This window comes from Salvelinus alpinus, chromosome 9, assembly GCF_045679555.1.
Source record: "Salvelinus alpinus chromosome 9, SLU_Salpinus.1, whole genome shotgun sequence".
NCBI lineage: Eukaryota > Metazoa > Chordata > Actinopteri > Salmoniformes > Salmonidae > Salvelinus > Salvelinus alpinus.
This window is the reverse complement of record NC_092094.1, coordinates 39117281-39137628: the sequence shown is the minus strand read 5'-3', so window position 1 is coordinate 39137628 and position 20348 is coordinate 39117281. Positions and strand designations below refer to the sequence as shown.

Sequence of the window (20348 nt, the reverse complement as noted above, 5' to 3'; positions counted from 1 at the left end):
GGACTGGGACTGCAGCTGGGGCTAGGACTGTAGCCGGGGCTAGGGCTGGGACTGTAGCCGGGGCTAGGGCTGGGACTGTAGCCGGGGCTAGGGCTGGGACTGTAGCCGGGGCTAGGACTGGGACTGTAGCCGGGGCTAAGGCTGGGACTGGGACTGCAGCTGGGGCTAGGGCTGGGACTGTAGCCGGGGCTAGGGCTGGGACTGTAGCCGGGGCTAAGGCTGGGACTGGGACTGCAGCTGGGGCTGGGACTGGGACTGGGACTGCAGCTGGGGCTGGGACTGCAGCAGGGGCTAGGGATGGGGCTGGGACTGCAGCTGGGGCTGGGACTGCAGCAGGGGCTGCAGCCGGGGCTAGGGCTGGGACTGGGACTGCAGCTGGGGCTGGGACTGCAGCAGGGGCTAGGGATGGGGCGAGGACTGCAGCCGGGGAGAGGACTGCAGCCGGGGCGAGGACTGCAGCCTGGGCGAGGACTGCAGCCGGGGCTAGTGCTGATGTTGGGCTAGTACTGCTGTGCTGTGCTGTGCTGGCCAGAATAAAGAGTAATGGCACTGTAGCTGAGATGAGAGCTGATGATGTGGGGCTCAATAAAGTTTCCCAGAGGACAGGCAGGCACATGTCTTCCCTGGCAGCCACACCTTGCTTTTCTTCCTCCACACACTGGGGATGCCCTCTGTCGTTCAGCAGCCACTGTGCTGTGTATAGTCAAAGTGATGTTTATTAAAAATAAAAAGCTGTTTTAAGTGAGAAGTAGGCATTGTTCTGAAGCCGAAAAATAAAAAAAGAAAGCACCACAATGCCTATTCCAACCATGCTCTAGCAAGGTGTCCCAGAACACAGGTTTGACCTTCTACAGTAGTTATGTTGGTATTTTACTTCAAACTATGTGTAGTCAGGTTGCTTAGGATTCACACTTCTCAAACAGCCTAATTCATACTCTTAGAGGAGGTGCTCCCAGAATAATGTGATTTGTAGCGCATACAAAAGTAGTGGAATCTTCACACACCACAGTAAGACATTATCCAATTACACTACGTTTTCATGCTTTTTAAAATGAAATGAAAGCAACTTTTTATACTTACAAGACCGTCAGGCTTGATTGAGCTGTTTTGTGGTGCATGCCTGTATCTCCTTAAACCTTCTTTTGAGCAATATATGTCATAAAAAAATATATCATAATAACATCGTTTTTTGGTCAGTAGGTACAGGTGGTGGCATTTTGGACAAAGTAGCTCACATAGATACAGCCTGTCAGCATTCCTGATTTACAGTGCCTTGCAAAAGTAATCATCCCCTCTGCGTTTTTTTTTTTCAATTTTGTTGCATTACAACCTGTAATTTAAATGGGTTTTTGGGGGGATTTCATGCAAAGGACATACACAAAATAGTCCAAATTGGTGAAGTGAAATTTAAAAAATAAATTTAAAAACAAACTGAAAAGTGGTGTGTGCATATGTATTCACCCCCTTTGCTATGAAGCCCCTAAATAAGATCTGGTGCAACCAATTACCTTCAGAAGCTCCACAGGGAGATTGGAGTATCTGTCCATAGGACCACTTTAAGCCGTACACTCCACAGAGCTGGGTTTTACGGAAGAGTGGCCAGAAAAAAAGCCATTGCTTAAAGAATTAAAATAAGCAAACACGTTTGGTGTTCGCCAAAAGCATATGGGAGACTCCTAAAACATATGGAAGAAGGTACTCTGGTCAGATGAAACAAAAATGTGGGGTTTTAGCCATCAAGGAAAACGCTACGCCTGGTGCAAGCCCAACACCTCTCATCACCCCGAGAACATCATCCTGTGGGGATGTTTTTCATCGCCAGGGACTGGGAAACTGGTCAGAATTGAAGGAATGATGGATGGCGCTAAATACAGGGAAATTCTTGAGGGAAACTGTTTCAGTCTTCAAGAGATTTGAGACTGGGACGGGGGTTCACCTTCCAGCTGGACAATGACCCTAAGCATACTGCTAAAGCAACACTCGAGTGGTTTAAGGGGAAACATTTAAATGTCTTGGAAAGGTCTAGTCAGAGTCCAAACCTCAATCCAATTAAGAATCTGTGTTTTGACTTAAAGATTGCTGTACACCAGCGGAACCTATTCAACTTGAAGGAGCTTGAGCAGTTTTGCCTTGGAGAACGGGCAAAAATCCCAGTGGCTAGATGCTGCAAAAGGTGGCTCTACAAAGTATTGACGTTGGGGGGGTGAATAGTTATGCACGCTCAAGTTTTCAATTTTTTTGTCTTATTTCTTGCTTGTTTCACCCAAAAATATATTTTGCATCTTCAAAGTGTGTAAATCAAAAAAGCTAACCCCCCAAAAATCTATTTTAATTCCAGGTTGTAAGGCAACAAAATAGGAAAAATGCTAACGGGGTGAATACTTTCACAAGCCACTGTATGTAACGGTTAGCTTACCTGTGTACTATTGGCATAAGCTCAGAACCACTTGTGTTTAAAACATGGTCCTGTTTTATCAATTGCTGTGCTGATCAACGGAAAGTTCATTACCTCTGTAAAAGAAAATTATATGTAGCTTAAAATTATGTTTGTACTTTTTTATTTTTGCAATAAGATGGTGACGCAACAATGATACACATTTACTATAGGCCTACAGTATATCTAAAAATACATACAGCCAAATATATATATATATATATATATATACAGTATACCGGGGTACATCATTTTAATATCAGGACACTGTAAAGTCCATTATCCCTCTGAAGAGTATGAATTAGACTGTTTGAGAAGGTTTGATTCCTAAGCAATCTGCCTAAACATACAGAACCAGTCAACAGTTTGGACACACCTCATTCCAGGGTTTTTCTTTATTTTACTATTTTCTACATTGTAGAATAGTAGTGAAGGCATCAAAACTATGAAATAACACATGTGGAATCATGTAATAACCAAAAAAGTGTAAACAAATCAACATTTATTTTAAATTTGAGATTCTTCAAAGTAACCAACCTTTGCCTTGATGACAGCTTTTGCACACTCTAAGGATTCTCTCAACCAGCTTCATGAGGTAGTCACCTGGAATGCATTTCAATTAGCAAGTGTGTCATGTCAAAAGTTAAATAGTGGAATTTCTTTCCTTCTTAATGCCTTTGAGCCAATCAGTTGTGATATGACAAGGTAGGGTTGGTATACAGAAGATAGCCCTATTTGGTAAAAGACCAAGTTCATATTATGGCAAGAACAGCTCAAATAAGCAAAGAGAAACAACAGTCCAACATTACTTTAAGACATGAAGGTCAGTCAATCTGTAAAATGTCAAGAACTTTGAAAGTTTCTTCAAGTGCAGTCGCAAAAACCATTGAGCGCTTTGATTTGATAAACTTTGATTTGATTTGATGAAACTGGCTCTCATGAAGACCACCACAGGAAAGGAAGACCCAGAGTTACCTCTGCTGCAGAGGATAAGTTCACTAGAGTTACCAGCCTCAGAAATTGCAGCCCAAATAAATGCTTCACAGAGTTCAAGTAACAGACACATCTCAACTTCAACTGTTCAGATGAGACTGCTTGAATCAGGTCTTCATGGTCTAATTGCAAAGAAACCACTACTGAAGGACACCAATAAGAAGAGACTTGCTTGGGCCAAGAAACACGAGCAATGGACATTAGACCGGTGGAAATATGTCCTTTGGTCTGATGAGTCCAAATTTTAGATTCTTGGTTCCAACCTCCGTATCTTTGTGAGACGCCGAGTAGGTGAACGGATGATCTCTGCATGTGTGGTTCCCACCATGAAGCATGGAGAAGGAGGTGTGATGGTGTGGGGGTGCTTTGCTAGCGACACTGTAGGTGATTTATTTTTAATTCAAGGCACACTTGATCGGCATGGCTACCACAGCATTCTGCAGCGATACGCCTTCCCATCTGGTTTGCGCTTAGAGGGACTGTCATTTGTTCAACAGGACAATGACCCAACACACCTCCAGGTTGTGTAAGGGATATTTGACCAAAAAGGAGAGTGACCATATACCAAGGGTAAGACAAAATGTTTATTTTTACTGCTCTAATTATGTTGGTAATAATTTTACAATAGCAATAAGGCACCTCGAGGGTTAGTGATACTCTGTGTTGCGTCATGCATAAGAACAGCCCTTAGCTGTGGTATATTGGCTATATACCACACCTCTTCGGGCCTCATTGCTTAAATATAAAATGTACAACCAAATGTACATTTATCAGATATAGTCAGCTTTGTAAATACAATTTAAGGATGGCCACAGTTGCTTTTGACTAACTACAGGTTTATGCAATCTTTTTTGCTCAAGCCCAGTTCTACCACACCCGATTCTACTATTCATGGTCTCGATGAACATTTACATTTAAGTCATTTAGCAGACGCTCTTATCCAGAGCGACTTACAAATTGGTGCATTCACCTTATGATATCCAGTGGAACAACCACTTTACAATAGTGCATCTAACTCTTTTAAGGGGGGGGGGGGGGGTTAGAAGGATTACTTTATCCTATCCTAGGTATTCCTTAAATAGGTGGGGTTTCAGGTGTCTCCGGAAGGTGGTGATTGACTCCGCTGACCTGGCGGCTGAGGTCTTGATGAACAGCTGAGTAGTAGAATCGGGTGTGGTAGCACTGGGCTTGAACATAAAAGCCTGCATAACCTGGTGGCTCGTCAAGAGCAATTTTGATAACTCCTGATACAAACAATATAACAAATGACAAACTGCTGAGAAACACCTGTATACAGGACAAGTACAAAACTCTTAAGGAAAATTATAGATATATTTACAAATCTGAAATTGGATAGTTGCTCTAAAAAATTTAAGCTACACATATCCTAAGTAATGCTGTAAACAGCTGTCTAACTCCAGCAAAAGAGCACACATCCTCATTTATAAATGGCAGTATAAATATGAAAACAGGTGGGAGAACTCACAGATTTGGAACAGAACATACATTTTAAGTATTGATAGTGTGCAACATACCATGTGTGCTGCAACCTAGTCTCAGATTATTCCATATTATTCTGAACGTAAATGCGGGACACTCAATTTAGTATGATATGTCACGTTTCGTATGGTTTGTGGATCTCCATCATCCATTTCATATGATATGTTATGAATTGCAATTCGTATGATATGTTATGAATTTGCAAAATGTACAATATGTTACGAATTTGCAAAACATTCATGTTACGAATTTGCTAAACATATGATATGTTACAAATTCAAATGTATTATGACTCACATTTGACAGGAGCTAGGAAGCTAACGCTAATGTTAGCTAGCTGGCTAACAATAGCTAGGCTAGGGGTCAGGGTAAAGGTTAGGCATTAGGTTAAAGGGTTAAGGTATAGTGTTAAGGGAAGGGTTAGCTACAAGGGTCAAGGTTAGGGTTAGGGGAAGGGTTAGCTACAAGGGTCAAGGTTAGGGTTAGGGGAAGGGTTAGCTACAAGGGTCAAGGTTAGGGTTAGGGGAAGGGTTAGCTAACATGCTAAATGGTTGGAAAGTAGCTAAAAAAGTATACTGAACAAAAATATTAGCGCAACATGCAATCATTTCAAAGATTTTACTGAGTTCAAATCAAATCAAAGTTTATTTGTCACGTGCGCTGAATACAACAGATGTAGACCTTACAGTGAAATGCTTACTTACAGGCTATAACCAAGAGTGCAATTTTTATGTAAAAAAAAGGTATTAGGTCAACAATAGATAAGTAAAGAAATAAAAACAACAGTAGAAAAGACAGTGAAAAATAACAGTAGCGAGGCTATAACAGTAGCGAGGCTATAACAGTAGCGAGGCTATATACAGGCACCGGTTAGTCGGGCTGATACATGTAGGTATGGTTAAAGTGACTATGCATATATGATAAACAGAGAGTAGCAGTAGCGTAAAAGAGGGGTTGGCAGGTGGTGGGTGGCAGGACACAATGTAGATTGTCCGGTTAGCCAATGTGCGGGGGCACCGGTTAGTCGGGCTAATTGAGGTAGTATGTACATGAATGTATAGTTAAAGTGACTATGCATATATGATAAACAGAGAGTAGCAGCAGCGTAAAAGAGGGGTTGGGGGAGAGGAACACACAATGCAAATAGTCCGGGAAGCCATTTGATTACCTGTTCAGGAGTCTTATGGCTTGGGAGTAAAAACTATTGAGAAGCCTTTTTGTCCTAGACTTGGCACTCCGGTACTGCTTGCCATGCAGTAGTAGAGAGAACAGTCTATGACTGGGGTGGCTGGGGTCTTTGACAATTTTTAGGGCCTTCATCTGACACCGCCTGGTGTAGAGGTCCTGGATGGCAGGCAGCTTAGCCCCAGTGATGTACTGAGCCGTACGCACTACCCTCTGTTACAGTTACAGTTCATATGAGGAAATCAGCCAATTGAAATAACTTCATTAGGCCCTAATCTATGGATTTCACATTACTGGGAATACAGATATGCTTCTGTTGGTTACATTAAAAAAATGGGCTTCACAACGGGCCTCAGGATCTCATCATGCTATTTTTGTGCATTCAAATTGCCAATCAATGAAATGCAATTGTGTTCTTTGTCCATAGCTCATGACTGCACATACCATAACCCCACAGCCACCATGGGGCACTCTGTTCATAATGTTGACATCAGTAAAACTCATGAAACATGGGGCCAACACTTTACATGTTGCATTTATATTTTAGTTCAGTGTAGTAAGTAGTTGAAAAGTAGCTAATTAACTAAAATGCTAGTTTTGCCTTGAAGAATGGGCAAAAATCTTAGTGGCTAGATGTGTCACGCTTATAGAGACATACCCCAAGATACTTGCAGCTGTAATTGCTGCAAAAGGTGGCTCTACAAAGTATTGACTTTGGGGGGGTGAATAGTTGTGCACGCTCAAATGATACAAACCCCCCAAAAATCTATTTTAATTCCAGGTTTTAAGGAAACAAAATAAGAAAAATGCTAAGGGGGTGAATACTTTCGCAAGCCACTGTACAACGTGCATTGAATTGGCAGTAGTTTGTCAGCTCCACATGGACCAGCTTGCATTTTTCCATGACAGGCGCATGCCCACAATCCGCCAAAGCTCTGTGTCTTTGGACAGTACCGTAGGGATGGCGTGCATCTCACGGATGAGGGCAATGACCTCTTCCTTGAGAGCCTGACAGCTGGTCTCTCCTCCATTCTAACAAGATGCACGCAGTAGTACACAACACCACACTCACTGCCACTTGCCTGCCACTTCACAAACTCGAAGGCTCTTTTAAGAGCCACATAAGAAATTAAAATAAGTGTGTGTGGGTGTGTGTGTGTTGGGAGGGGGCTGTCAAAACTGTAAACAAAACACTAGTCAAAATCTAACCCACAATCTTCAGATTTAACCATTACACTATGAACTCTGTTCTTAAAACATTGATTTCTACAGACCATTTAAATGGTCAGTCTGGAAGCGTTTGTTCCAAACTGATTTTGTTAATTCACTCTGTACTGAACGTTTACTTCCAAATTGATTTTGTTAATTCATTCTGTACTGAACGTTTACTTCTCTTGCGTGGCTGAAATACAATAGTCTAAAACAATTGATTTGTTGAAAACACGCTAAATCATTCATGTAGCTAACCAAGTTAGCAAGCATGTCATTTTAATTTGGCGCAGAATTTAAGCAAGTAGAGAGGGGTTAGATTAATCTGGCCCGGGGTACACCGGGGCTATGGCCCATCACGTCATCGGGCAAAAGCGGAGAGGGAAATCAGATAAAGCGTTTTTATCAAAAGCAATCACTTTTACATGTGAAAAAATAGAATCCTACTCATTACTACACACGCTTAATTACGTCACTTTTGTTCTGAGCCGACTTCCCCGTCTGACTGAACGGGGCACCTGGCTCACGCCCGGGAGGCAGCCCGGTTCCAAATTGAATGCAAACAACTTTCAGCCGCTAAATGGGCACCCGGCCGAGATTAGTCGAACCCCTTCAGTGATTCTGATGTTGTTTTACCTGGGTACACTGTGTGCAGCACCAGCATCCCTGACAAGTTTTTACTTGTGGATGGCGACTTCAGATTTTCTGGGTATACACTGAAAGTAACTTGACACTGTGTTAATCAGTCAGCACAAATTTGGATTACAATAATGACAAGAAGGCAGGAGAGGGAGCGTATGCCGGAGCTGGAATTTATTCTACATGTTTGAAACAGCGATGCTGTCAATCGAGTCTGGTAAATTGTCTGATGCTAGCATGCATCTGCACACTTCGAGTGCACAACTGCACCGAGACTGTGTTTACATGTGCCTTTGAGGTTCAACCATTAACTATATGTGGTTCATACACTATATATACAAAAGTATTTGGAAACCCCTTCAAATTAGTGGATTTGGCTATTTGAGCCACACCCGTTGCTGACCTGTGTATAAGCACACAGCCATGCAATCTCCATATACAAAACATTGGCAGTAGAATGTCCTTACTGAAGAGCTCAGTGACTTTCAACATGGCACCGTCATTGGATGCCACTTTTCCAACAAGTCAGTTTGTAAAATTTCTGCCCTGCTAGAGCTGCCCTGGTCAACTGTAAGTGCTGTTATTGTGAAGTGGAAACGTCTAGGAGTAACAACAGCTCAGCCGCGAAGTGATACACCACACAAGCTCACAGAACAGGACCGGTGAGTGCTGAAGCGCGTAGTGTGTAAAAATCATCTGTCCTCCAAATTGATGAGCGGGAAACAAAAGATGCCAATCAGGCTGCACAGCCGGCCAATCAAAACTAGTGCACAACTGCACTGAGGCTCTGCTTACGTGTGTTTCTGCAAAGGCAGAATGTGACGATGGACAACTTCTTCACATCAATTTCCTTGGCAGACAAGTTGATTGCAAAGAAGACTAGCCTGCTCGGAACAGTGAACAAATAAAGGCGGGAGCAGCCCCCCTCTGCACAGAACAACATAGCAGCGGAGCTGTACTCCACATCAGTGATGGAGAGTGGTAAAGCAACACTCACGGTTTACAGATATAAATTAAATACAAGTGTTTGCATCCTCAGCACCATGCATCCCACTGTTGCCATTGGCAGTGACCAGAAGAAGAAACCGGAGACAGTGACAGACTACAATCACACAAAGATATATATCTCTGCCATATACAGATAGCCTTTCCATCTGCCAAACACCACATATGATCCCCTTTTATTACATGAATATTATTGTTATTGCTATTAGTAGTATTATTCTATATTATTCTAACCTTTTCTATTATATTTTACTTCATGTAATAGTTTGGTGTGGATGTACTCGACCAGTTGGCAAGACTGTACTCTGTAAAAGGAGGTTCTCGCCACTGGCCTGTTGCGATGTTCTATAACGAGCTTGACATGGCTGCTATCAACGTGCACGTGTTGTACAGTACAAGCAATGCCTTGACCAGACAGTCAGCAGGAGAGATTTCATCATGGATCTGGCAGGTGAGCTTCGTGAGAACCACATGGACGCCAAGAAAGAAGCTCCAGCCGCAAAGCAGGCCGTCAAGGCAGCAGGTCCTGCTCTCCCTCTTCCCCAAGCACCACAGCTCCCCCTCAGTAAAAAGAAGACACAATGTCAACTCGGCAGGTGCACACCAAACAAGGCCCATGAAATCTATGTGCAGTGCAACCGATGTGTTTGTGAGGCTTGCTCACACAAAGCCCTGAAGCTGTGTGCTGACTGTGGACCCGAAGCATAAAGAGAAGACACGATTGATTCATGTGTAAAGGCACGGGCATAAGGGCACAATACAGTGTCCGATGCAATCAACTAATGACAGTTTTTATATCAAGTCATCAATATATATTTCTTTATGCAATTAATCCTTTACAAGTGTTCATGTGCTTTTGTTTAGGAAATATACATTTGATCAAAGCTGTTGCCACACTACATGGTCACTTTATGGACGCTGTATTCTCATTCTTCTCTGATGCCTAGATATTAAGCTAGATCTGGGCAAGACATTGACTTTTTTCCCCCTACTGCTAACAACCCTGTTAAAAATCTGGTATGTGGTTCTGGGTCATGGACTACTCATTGTGTTGCGTACCTTCAATCAAGTTGATTTGCAAATGTTCATCTAAATCCATGTCATATTGGCTTAGATATGATGGTAGGGAGACTTCAATTGAACATTGAGCTTCAAACACTGCCTATATAGCCCACACAACAGGCACCTTCACGTATCTCATTACAGTATGTGTTCAATGGTCCAGCAGCAGGACAGGCCAGGGCTATAGGGCTAACAAGAGGGGGATGGAAGGCATCTGATTACACAGCAGAGTATCTGTACGTACCACAACACTACGGCAGCAGCGGGTTAAGGACTGAGAGGTGATACAGAAGGAGCAAAGGAACAGAGGGAGAGATGGAGACGGGGGATAGATAGATGGAGAGCCAGATGCAGACAAGAGCCTGAGGGACTCAGACTTCTCAGAGTGTATTATAGTCTCTGGGTTGGACTTGAGTTGGGTTGTTTGTCATCATTTTGTTTGATCACCCGGTCGTCTGTCTCCATGTTTGATGTAATGTAGTCATTTTGTTTTAATTTCACTCTAATCTGAGTAGCAGCTGGTCCTGTGTTGTGCTTTAACCTCTTCATCATCCTCTATCATTATTACTAGTCTCTCTCTGCTGCTGTCATTAGCACGCTCTGATTCATTTGAGTGAATTATGCCACTGTTTTCTCATTGCCAAGTATTATCTTCATATCATTCTGGGTAAATCTTAATTTAAATGTTGTTGGTTATATGGCACCTCAAAGACACTCTGGGGATTAATTGACATTGATAAAATACTGAATAGGATTTCAAAAATCTGCAATTCATGATATTAATTTACAAACATTGAGTGCCTCCACATCTCTCCCTCTCCTACTCCCCTGTCCTGTCCCTCTCTCTCCACCCCTCTCCCTCTCCTACTCCCTTGTCCTGTCCCTCTCTCTCCACCTCTCTCCCTCTCCTACTCCCCTGTCCCTCTCTCTCCACCCCTCTCCCTCCCCTACTCCCCTGTCCTGTCCCTCTCTCTCCACCCCTCTCCCTCTCCTACTCCCCTGTCCTGTCCCTCTCTCTCCCCCCTCTCCCTCTCCTACTCCCCTGTCCTGTCCCTCTCTCTCCCCCTCTCCCTCTCCCACTCCCCTATCCTGTCCCTCTCACTCCCCCCCTCTCCCTCTCCCTCTCCTACTCCCCTGTCCTGTCCCTCTCTCTCCCCCCTCTCCCTCTCCTACTCCCCTGTCCTGTCCCTCTCTCTCCCCCCTCTCCCTCTCCTACTCCCCTGTCCCTCTCTCTCCCCCCCTCTCCCACTCCCCTATCCTGTCCCTCTCCCTCTCCTACTCCCCTGTCCTGTCCCTCTCTCTCCCCCCTCTCCCTCTCCTACTCCCCTGTCCTGTCCCTCTCTCTCCCCCCCCTCTCCATCTCCTGTGTAAGGTTCTGGAAAGCTCGGCCTTCCCACAGGCTGACTCACATTACCGTAACTAAGCCGTGAAGGCCGTGGTTGTTGACTACTGTGTATCTAAGCCCTCCTCAGCGCATGGCCAAACCCCAAAATAGGTGCTTGTACTGGGCAACACAGGCTGGAGTCAGGGGCTAAGGTCCAGAGGGAAAGGTGATGGGGAATCATGTGAAACGAATAGGGAAAAACCAATACAGAGCCAAAACACACAAGATATCTCATAAAAAATCCACGTAGACAGTCTCTCCCTCTCTCTATCCCTCTGTTTCTCTCTCTTTGAATATATGGTTTTCTTTCTCCATGTTTCACTCACCTCTCTTTCAAAGCCTTTCTAATTCCCTCCATTTCTCTCCCAACCTTATCTCTTTCCTGGTCAATCTCTTTACTCTACTTTTCTGGCTTATTTTCTCTCTCCCTCACACTCCCTCTCCCTCCTCCTACTTTTCACAGCAACAGATACCGCTGATAGCCAGAGTAGAATCCCTCCCCCTCACTACATTTCTCTACAGGAGCCTAATCAGAACCCTTAGGCACTATGTACTGTGTCTCTGTCTGTCATCTAAGTGTCCCTCCTGAGCCCCAGAGAGTCCTGATCAGGCCTGGAGTGGCCTGCCATTACCCCTGGCTCCCCTCACTGCTACCAGCCTGAGAGGATGGGAGGAGGGGAGGGGGAATACAACCCAGGCCTCCCATCACAAAATGATACTTCAGCCCTGAAGTGCTCAAAGAGAAAGGGCCTAAAGTCAAGAGCTGCTGTTTCAGCCACTAACACACTGTGGCCACCAGCCAGAGGCCAATCACTGGCCCCTTATGATGATAACACATTGTTGTCTGTTTAGCGATAACAATATAGTTCTGCCACTTTACTGTTGCCCTTTAATTCCAGCTCTGTGCTAGCTACTGAATGGTAGCTTCCCCATGACCAGAGGGCTGAGCCCCGTAGAGACAATCCTGCATGTAAACGTGGCTGTGGTTTAATGGGTATGTGATGAGGAGCCACTGGATAGGCCGGACTCCTCTGGGCAGTGTGTGCCTTAGAATGAATGGGATGTTCCTGGTGTGGACCTTCACATCAGACACACACACCAGAAGGGGATTCTACCTCCCGTACCACTACCACCATCCCTCCCTTCACATGTTTGATAACCAAGGCTAACCACGAACCCTAACAGCAAGGCCTGTCTGTGTCTGAACTCTTGCATCATTGTGCTTAGTCACATTCAAGCGGAAAGACCATTCTCTCAAGCCACCCCCGCTACAAATCCAAGGCCTTTGTGCAGTCACGCTCCCTCGCTGTAAAACAAGCCCAATTTGTTATTCCCCGTGGCAGAGCACAGGGAGGCTGCTATCAGACAGCGTGGTACTGTTGTTGTGACAGAACCCAGAGCAGGAAAACAATAATGAGGGGGAATATGAACAGGCTGCTCCGCTTTAACCTCTCACTGCTTCAAAAAGGACAATAACCAATGAAACAACTGTTCTCCCTCTCTCCATCATTACATGGAAATTCCATTATTCACTCACTGAAGAGAGGACATCAGTGAATATTATGGATTAGCTGTTCTGCTGTATATGTTTTAGTTGTGATGCTCTCTAGGAATGTTTTTACATTCCTGGGGGAAAAGGGCACAGTCAATACATCTACGCTATTGCAGATAGTACTACTTGATGTTTTGGCATCCAAGACTCTTCCAGTAGCAGGTTGACATTTATTGTCATGAATCTTGCCCTGGAGGCAGAACTGAGCGATTTCCGATAGATGGGCTAGCTTTTAGATCTTAATTTAAAGTTAGGGTTAGGCATTAGGGTTAGCAGTGTGGTTAAGGTAAGTGTTAAGGTTAGGGTTAGATTAAAAATCTGATTTTATGACTTTGTGTCTGTGCCAGCTAGTGACCACTCTGCAGAGCTGCCTCCAGGGCAAGATTCATGAATATAAATGCCAACCTGCCTTCCAGTAGGTGGGTTATGTGTAACAGAATTCCCAGTTATCTACAAGGGATACACTCCAAAAAATGGTGGGTTAAAAACAACCCAATTTGAGTTGTTTGGTAACCCAGCGCAGGTAACCCAGTCTTCTGATCTGACCCGCTGGCCCATATCTCAACAACCCAGCATCAACAACCCAATCTTGCTTTTTTTAAAGACAACATCCCAACTGAGTGACCCAATACCTGCAACCCAGCAGTTGGGTCATCCCCCCCCCAAAAAAGAATTTGGTAGAGTGTAGATGCAGCACCTAAAAGAGTTCTCAATTAAGGCTCTGCTTGATGTTTCACAACCTGAGGCTCCGACTGAGTAAAGCTCCTCTATTCTTTCATGCATCATGACTGACGACTTTACACAGCGAAAAATCAGTCACTGATCACGCACACACACACACATGTACGCATGTACTAGCACGCGCGCACACATATACACACACACACCACATTCAAAAGTGCATGGCTAAAGCTGTTTCCCTGTTGGCTGCTGTTGCTAGCTACCAAAGGCAGCCCTTAATTCCTTCCAATCACAACTACAAAGGCCAATCTCTCTACCCAGAGAGAGATCCAGCAGGATAAAAGTGATTGCCTGGAACCATTCACACACCACCACATACTCTCCACTCCAGCAACAAAACACACAAACATACACCCGGCACTTGCGCACACACAGGCATGCAAGCATCCACACACGCATAAACACAGGCACACAAATGCTCTCTCACACACACGCATGCACGGTGCACACACAAACACACACAAGGCTGTTTAATGTTTGTCTGTTTTCATTTCCTTGCTTATGGCCGTACCAAGGCATATAGAAAATTCAATCATGGAAAATAAGTCTACTTTTATTTGCTATCCCTTTCTTTCCTCTTTATTGATAATAAAAAAATGTGTTTGTGTCACCATTGTTTAATGCAATGTTTAATGGAAAATTGCATCCATGCCTCTTCCTTCCTTACTTCAATTCATTTTCTATTTTCACTTTATCACAGTAAAGAATGGAACAGCGTGTTAAGAGACATATTTGAGGGTGGTCAGTGGGAGTCCAACACCCTCATGATGAATGCATGTTACCGGTTACTGGTTCTGCTGATACCATGATGGCAATGACAACCACTTCGCAGAAAGGCCTGTTATAACTGAATATGTGTTTTGCCTAATGAACAGAAATCTGTCACATCCAAAGCTGCACCCACTGCAACAACAAAAAATTCAGGGGGAAAGTGAAACCATCAGAATAATGAGCGAGAAGCTTGTCTATTCCTTCTGGACATTTCCCGTTCAAGCCTGACTCTGTGACAATGGCCGATCTTGATGCATTCTGGGTAATACTTGTATTGAAAAATCTCTCGCTTGAATTCTTGTAGGTGTTGGAAAGGTAGGAATGTGATTAGGTACTGTTTACCTGGTACAATAGATGGAGAACTGGAACAGAAAGACTGGTGGTTATTCTCTCCAACATTTAGAAGTGGGGTGTGTGTGCTGTACGTTTAATCATATACTTCAGTGATACAGGTTTCAGGCTTGAGGGCAAAGATCATATGACCATACAGGTAACATCCTCTTAAATGGTAGCTGTGAGGTCTATAAACTAGCAGGAGGAGAGGAAAGAGAGAGAGAGGGGATGATAGCGCGATGAGTTCTCCTCATTACCTTTCCCTGAGGGCTCTGACAGTCCTAAAGGCTGGGAGACAAAGAGGCCAGTGTACCCTGCTCATCAGTATCTGCGCACAAGCAAAATAAATATTAATCACTTCTATGTGGGACTGGGGCGCCAACCGCCCACCACTTGGGGACGGTGAGGAAATCTGAGCGTGAGAAATGAGTCTGTCAGGACCCATTTCTGTGGCACAACTCAGCGGCCACGTCCTCCCATCACCAAGAGGCATTCAAGAGTGAGAAACACCCTCCCTACCTCCCTCCATCTCCCCCTCCTCTCCATCAGCACTAGGCAGAGCATATTAATTCCCAGCTAAGTGTGTTTGTGTGCACAGCAGCTCAAGACTGTGTGTGCTGCTGGGTCTGGTGCTGGTGTTGATACAGAGAAGATTGATGGAAGACTAGGGGACTTTGGCCTTTCAGAGAGGCCTTTCAGAGAGAGGGGGGGGTGCTGAGGTTAAATTCAGTGACTGAATGCTGCTGGGCTGCCTTGACTCCAGATAAATAAAGAGTCAAAGCCACTAGTGTTAAATGAGCAGGCATAGTGCTGCAACCTTCAGGCTGAGCATCAAGAAAACAGCTTGGTAAACAGAACATTAAGACAATAAACCAACTTTCTTTCTTCATTGTGACAGGTCCAGGAAGCACACATCAACTGGATGAAGAGATGAAGACAGAGTTGGCACATAGAGAAGCTAAAATAACACTGAGTGTGTTGATGAAATATCATCTCTCTTCTTGTTTAGCTGAAAAGCTAAGTTTCAACATAGTCACATCCAATGGGCACAGCTATATCCAATGTGTACAACAGGTGTAGTACACGTATCATGTGGACTTACAGTAAGTCCTAAAGACCAACGTGGTAGGACAAGATAGGATGTAGAACACAGGACAGTGTCACAGACCGAAGGCTAAAACTGATGTCACTGCTGCTTCACCTCTCAGTGAAGGTGACCGGTATTGCCTCAGGGGACAGATGAGACGTTTTGCAACAAGTAGTCAACTATTGCACTATGCCTTGAGGTGGACTGGGGACCTCCTGCCATATGCCTTGAGGTTGGACCCCCAGCTGGAATCTAATGACCTTAAAACCTCAGTCTAGCCTTACTACACTGGGGCCCTATGGAGATGTCACATCAAACTATATCCTTGTCTTAAACATTAGATTGTGAAAATGTTAGTTAGAGAGGTAGAGCTTTAGTTTGTGATCATCAGAGAGCCGTTCTGTGTCTGAGGCTGAGCTCCTGACCCCTAAGTGCCCTCTGAGTGAGCTGGCAGTCTGGCGGTATGCTGGGGGGGATGCAGCTGTTGGTCAGACACTACATGCTCATTACGTTCCCGTCAATAACGTACCCTGGGGTGTGAAGAGACAACACCACACTCCAGAAGGTGAATTTTCCATGAAGCAGCCAAGCAGAGCCAAGTCAGACACAGCTCAGAGAGGTCAGACACAGCAGAGAGGGAGGGAAACATGATGAGATGTGATGAGATCTATTTAAAGCAAAATGCTAGTCAGGACAGGAAAGTGACTGTGATATAAAGTGTCTCTTTCAACCTTTCAGTTAGATTTTTTGACATGGAAAGTGACACTGTCAACTCGACAAAGTCAAGATGTGGAGTAGCATAGCAAGAATACTCACTGAACACAGAGAGGAGTTTGAAACCAGCAGCTTTTAATACCGAACCCTGTCAGCACCTGCTGGCTTTCTGTCCAACACTCCCACCCGCTACCGCAAGAACTGGTCCGAACCCAACCACAGTCCCGCAATGTTATTTTAGGCGTATGTGACACAGCTCACTTGCCAGCCATGGTCGCAGCGATTATGCATTCTATTATGCTATCGGTATTACTAGACGTAGTTTCAAGAGAGCACAGTTGGAGAGAATTTATTTTGAGCTTTTAGGAGTGGGGCGAATTTGAGACGGAGACAAATACGGGTGATCAATATTTATTTCTAGGCAATGTAGTAAACTATAGCCTTATCATATTTAGGAAGTACATTTCCTTGGAAAGATAACTGCCCCGTGTTTCTCGGCCCATGCATAGGCTATCGCCTACTCTATTTAACTGAGACCACAAGCGCACCTGATCTCGCAGGTATGGCTACTGAACTTTGAAGCAGCAAGAATGATGACAGCGGACACTTGCACTTTCCCTTGAGCAGTTGTGCATATATGTAGGATTTAGGAGGATGATTTGCAGGAAGAGAGGAATACGTGTGTAATCAATATCTTTTGAAAATGTAAAAGTGCAACGCTCTCTCACCATGGTAGCCTGTCCACGTGTGTTCCCTTCCAATGATAATCAAATGTTTCGATTGCACCTCGACTCACGTTGGTTGAGCTCCCTCCACTTCTTCCATTATCAGTATGTATTTACAGAGTCAGACACTATAGTAAACTATTGCCTAATCATAGTTAAGTTCATTTCCTTGGAAAGATAACCGATCACATGATGTTCCGCCCATGCACAGGCAGCCTACTCTATTTCATTGAGACCATACATATACTAGGCACACTTGATCTCACATGCCAAACTAGGAGAGGAGCGGTAGGCTACTGAAGTTGAAGCAGCGAATTCTGAGTTTGTGAATAATGTGACAAATATGTGCTTTTAATACAATAGGTAGTCCTAGGCTAATCCATACAAATAAGAAAGACAACCGTTTCCAAATAATCTGATGAACAAAAATGTTAATCCCAAAGTCGTCTGTCTGACCGTCCGCTCCCATCCGCAGCATGAAAAGGGCTGACCGTGCCACAATGATCTCTGTCGGAACCCACAGCCCTAACTCCAAGTACAAAACAGGATCAAATACATACCTCCTTCAATAATGTGAGCTCTCAGGAAACATACATGAAAGTCTAATATAAACATCGGTTATTATGGTGGGCTTTGTAGCCTGCCTGTTTTGTACAGCCTCTCTACTATACACAATACACACAGTAAAGAACAAACGCACACATTTTATGCAAAAAGCACTTAGTAGTGAGAAACGTAGCACTACCATGTAGTCTCCCAGAGAGGGTTAGAGACTGCAGCAGAACATGCGTAAGGGAAAGTGGGACAGGAGGATTCACCATGCAATAAATCATCAGACAGTGCATGCTAGTTTAAGCATGTCTGCTACACACCACACTAGGCCTTTAATGACCGTGGCTTCTCTTACTGGTGAGATAACACAGACAGGGTCTGTGACCCACTAGATAACCAGCGACACAGGAGCCAAAAGAGCATGGACTCCCAATACAAGTCAAGAACTACTGAACAGATTGACTTGACGAAATGGTTATGATTTGATTGCCCCAATACTCTATTGGTATCATCCAATACTGCATTATAAATTAGAGCTGGTAGATTAGAATACTGTAAACGGAGGGGAACATGAATCACTCAGTAATGACTATGGTGCTGACAGGCAGTATATTTCCAGCAGTGTTAGACAGACAGAAGATTTTATTTAAGGAACTGGAGTCCTTCCCACTGTCTGCTTAGAGCTTAGTGAGTCATAATGCTGGCCTGCCATGTGCTGAGTGAGTCTGACCATGATATGTTATGAAGGTTAACATTCACAGTGATTTGGCACTTGGCTGTCTGTTTGCCTGTGTTAAATACTCTGGGCAGTCTGTGTGACATTTACATTTGGAAATCATTGAGTGGATGATGAACAGGACATTTCCTCCAGAGCCACACCTTACTTCTCTTCTGATTCCATTAGCACTGTGATGCACCAAATTATCTCCCATCGATTCAGCTCTCTCACAATAGGATAAACATTCAGCAGAGTCGCTGTCGCAAATATCAACACACTGTAAACACACAGCAACACACTGTCAACACACCCATGTGTGTTGTCACTGGGTGTATGCCTGTGTGTGTATAGGTGTGTGTGTGTGTGTGTGTGTGTGTGTAGGTGTGTGTGTGTGTGTGTGTTTGTGTGCGTGTGTGTGTATGCGTGTTTAGGTATGCTATTTTTCTTTTTATTATATGTTTTTACTCTGCACTGTTGGGAAGGGCTCATAAGCACACATTTCACGGTAAGGTCGACACATGTTGTATTCGGCGCATGTGACAAATAAAATGGTATTTGATTTTGTGTGTAGAAGCAGGGGGTGGTGTTTTTGATAGATGTCGGACAGTGCCTCAGTGCGAGAGAGGCCTTCAACAGTGCAACACACTGACAACCAGCCACCCGGTGTGGCTTTAGCTAACCAGCCACCCGTTGTGGCTCTAGCTAACCAGTCCACCATGTGTGGGTCCACCGCAGCGGAAAATTGTGTCCACCAAAGCGTGCAGGGTGGGGAGAGGATATGACAGCCAAGACATGAAATTCTAATGAAAATCAAATCCAGCCCGCTGGTTCCAGAGAGAAATCTAGACTGCTCACTGAAACTCCCCACAGATCGGAGCCGTGAAAATCAGATAATGGCACGCGTTTGAAGGTAAATGTATAATGAGCATGCATATGTGTGCTTGCATGTGTGTGTGCTCTGTGTGTGTACAGGTACGGTGTGTGTGTGTGTGTGTGTGTGTGTGTGTGTGTGTGTGTGTGTGTGTGTGTGTGTGTGTGTGTGTGTGTGTGTGTGTGTGTGTGTGTGTTTGTGTGTGTGTGTGCGTGTGCTCTGTGCTCTGTGTGTGTACAGGTACAGTGTGTGTGTGTGTGTGTGTGTGTGTGTGTGTGTGTGTGTGTGTGTGTGTGTGTGTGTGTGTGTGTGTGTGTGTGTGTGTGTGTGTGTGTGTGTGTGTGTGTGCGTGCGCGTGCGTGTGTGTGTGTGCGTGTGAGCATGCTCGTGTGTGTGTGTGCATTTCTGTGTGTAGTCTAGTGTGCATATTGAGAGAATGAGTGTTAATCCTATCAGTCCCGAGACCCCAGCAAAAATCGTCTTCTCATTTCTCTGACTTTCATTTATCTGACTTTCATTTAGCTGCATGTCCAGCCCTCATACAGTATCTAGCGTCACAATTAAGTCCAAAAAAAATTGGACAACCAGGGCTACAAGTTGAACCCAAAACAATTTGTATTAAACAGTTGCATTATAGTTTTATTGACAAAGGGTTTTTCTTTATTTTTACTATTTTCTAAATTGTAGAATAATAGTGAAGACATCAAAACTATGAAATAACCCATTTGGAATAATGTAGTAACCAAAAAAGCGTTAAACAAATCAAAATAGATTTTAGATTCTTTAAAGTAGCCACCCTTTGCCTTGATGATAGCTTTGCACACTCTTGGCATTCTCTCAACCAAAATGCTTTTCCAACAGTCTTGAAAGAGT

General features: G+C 44.2%; 1 protein-coding gene and 1 long non-coding RNA gene across 2 annotated transcripts in view; one reads left to right on the top strand and one right to left on the bottom strand.

Annotated features, from left to right (window-relative positions):
- The window catches only part of cdh13 (cadherin 13, H-cadherin (heart)), a 526046-nt gene that overhangs the window by 492248 nt on the left and 13450 nt on the right, over nucleotides 1–20348 (bottom strand). The gene's annotated exons all lie outside the window — the stretch shown is intronic.
- LOC139530103 (uncharacterized) overlaps nucleotides 13213–20348 on the top strand; it is a 428447-nt gene continuing 421311 nt past the window's right edge. The window contains exon 1 of the long non-coding RNA XR_011665951.1: nucleotides 13213–13249. This is a non-coding gene — a long non-coding RNA (uncharacterized lncRNA). The remainder of the gene's footprint in view (nucleotides 13250–20348) is intronic.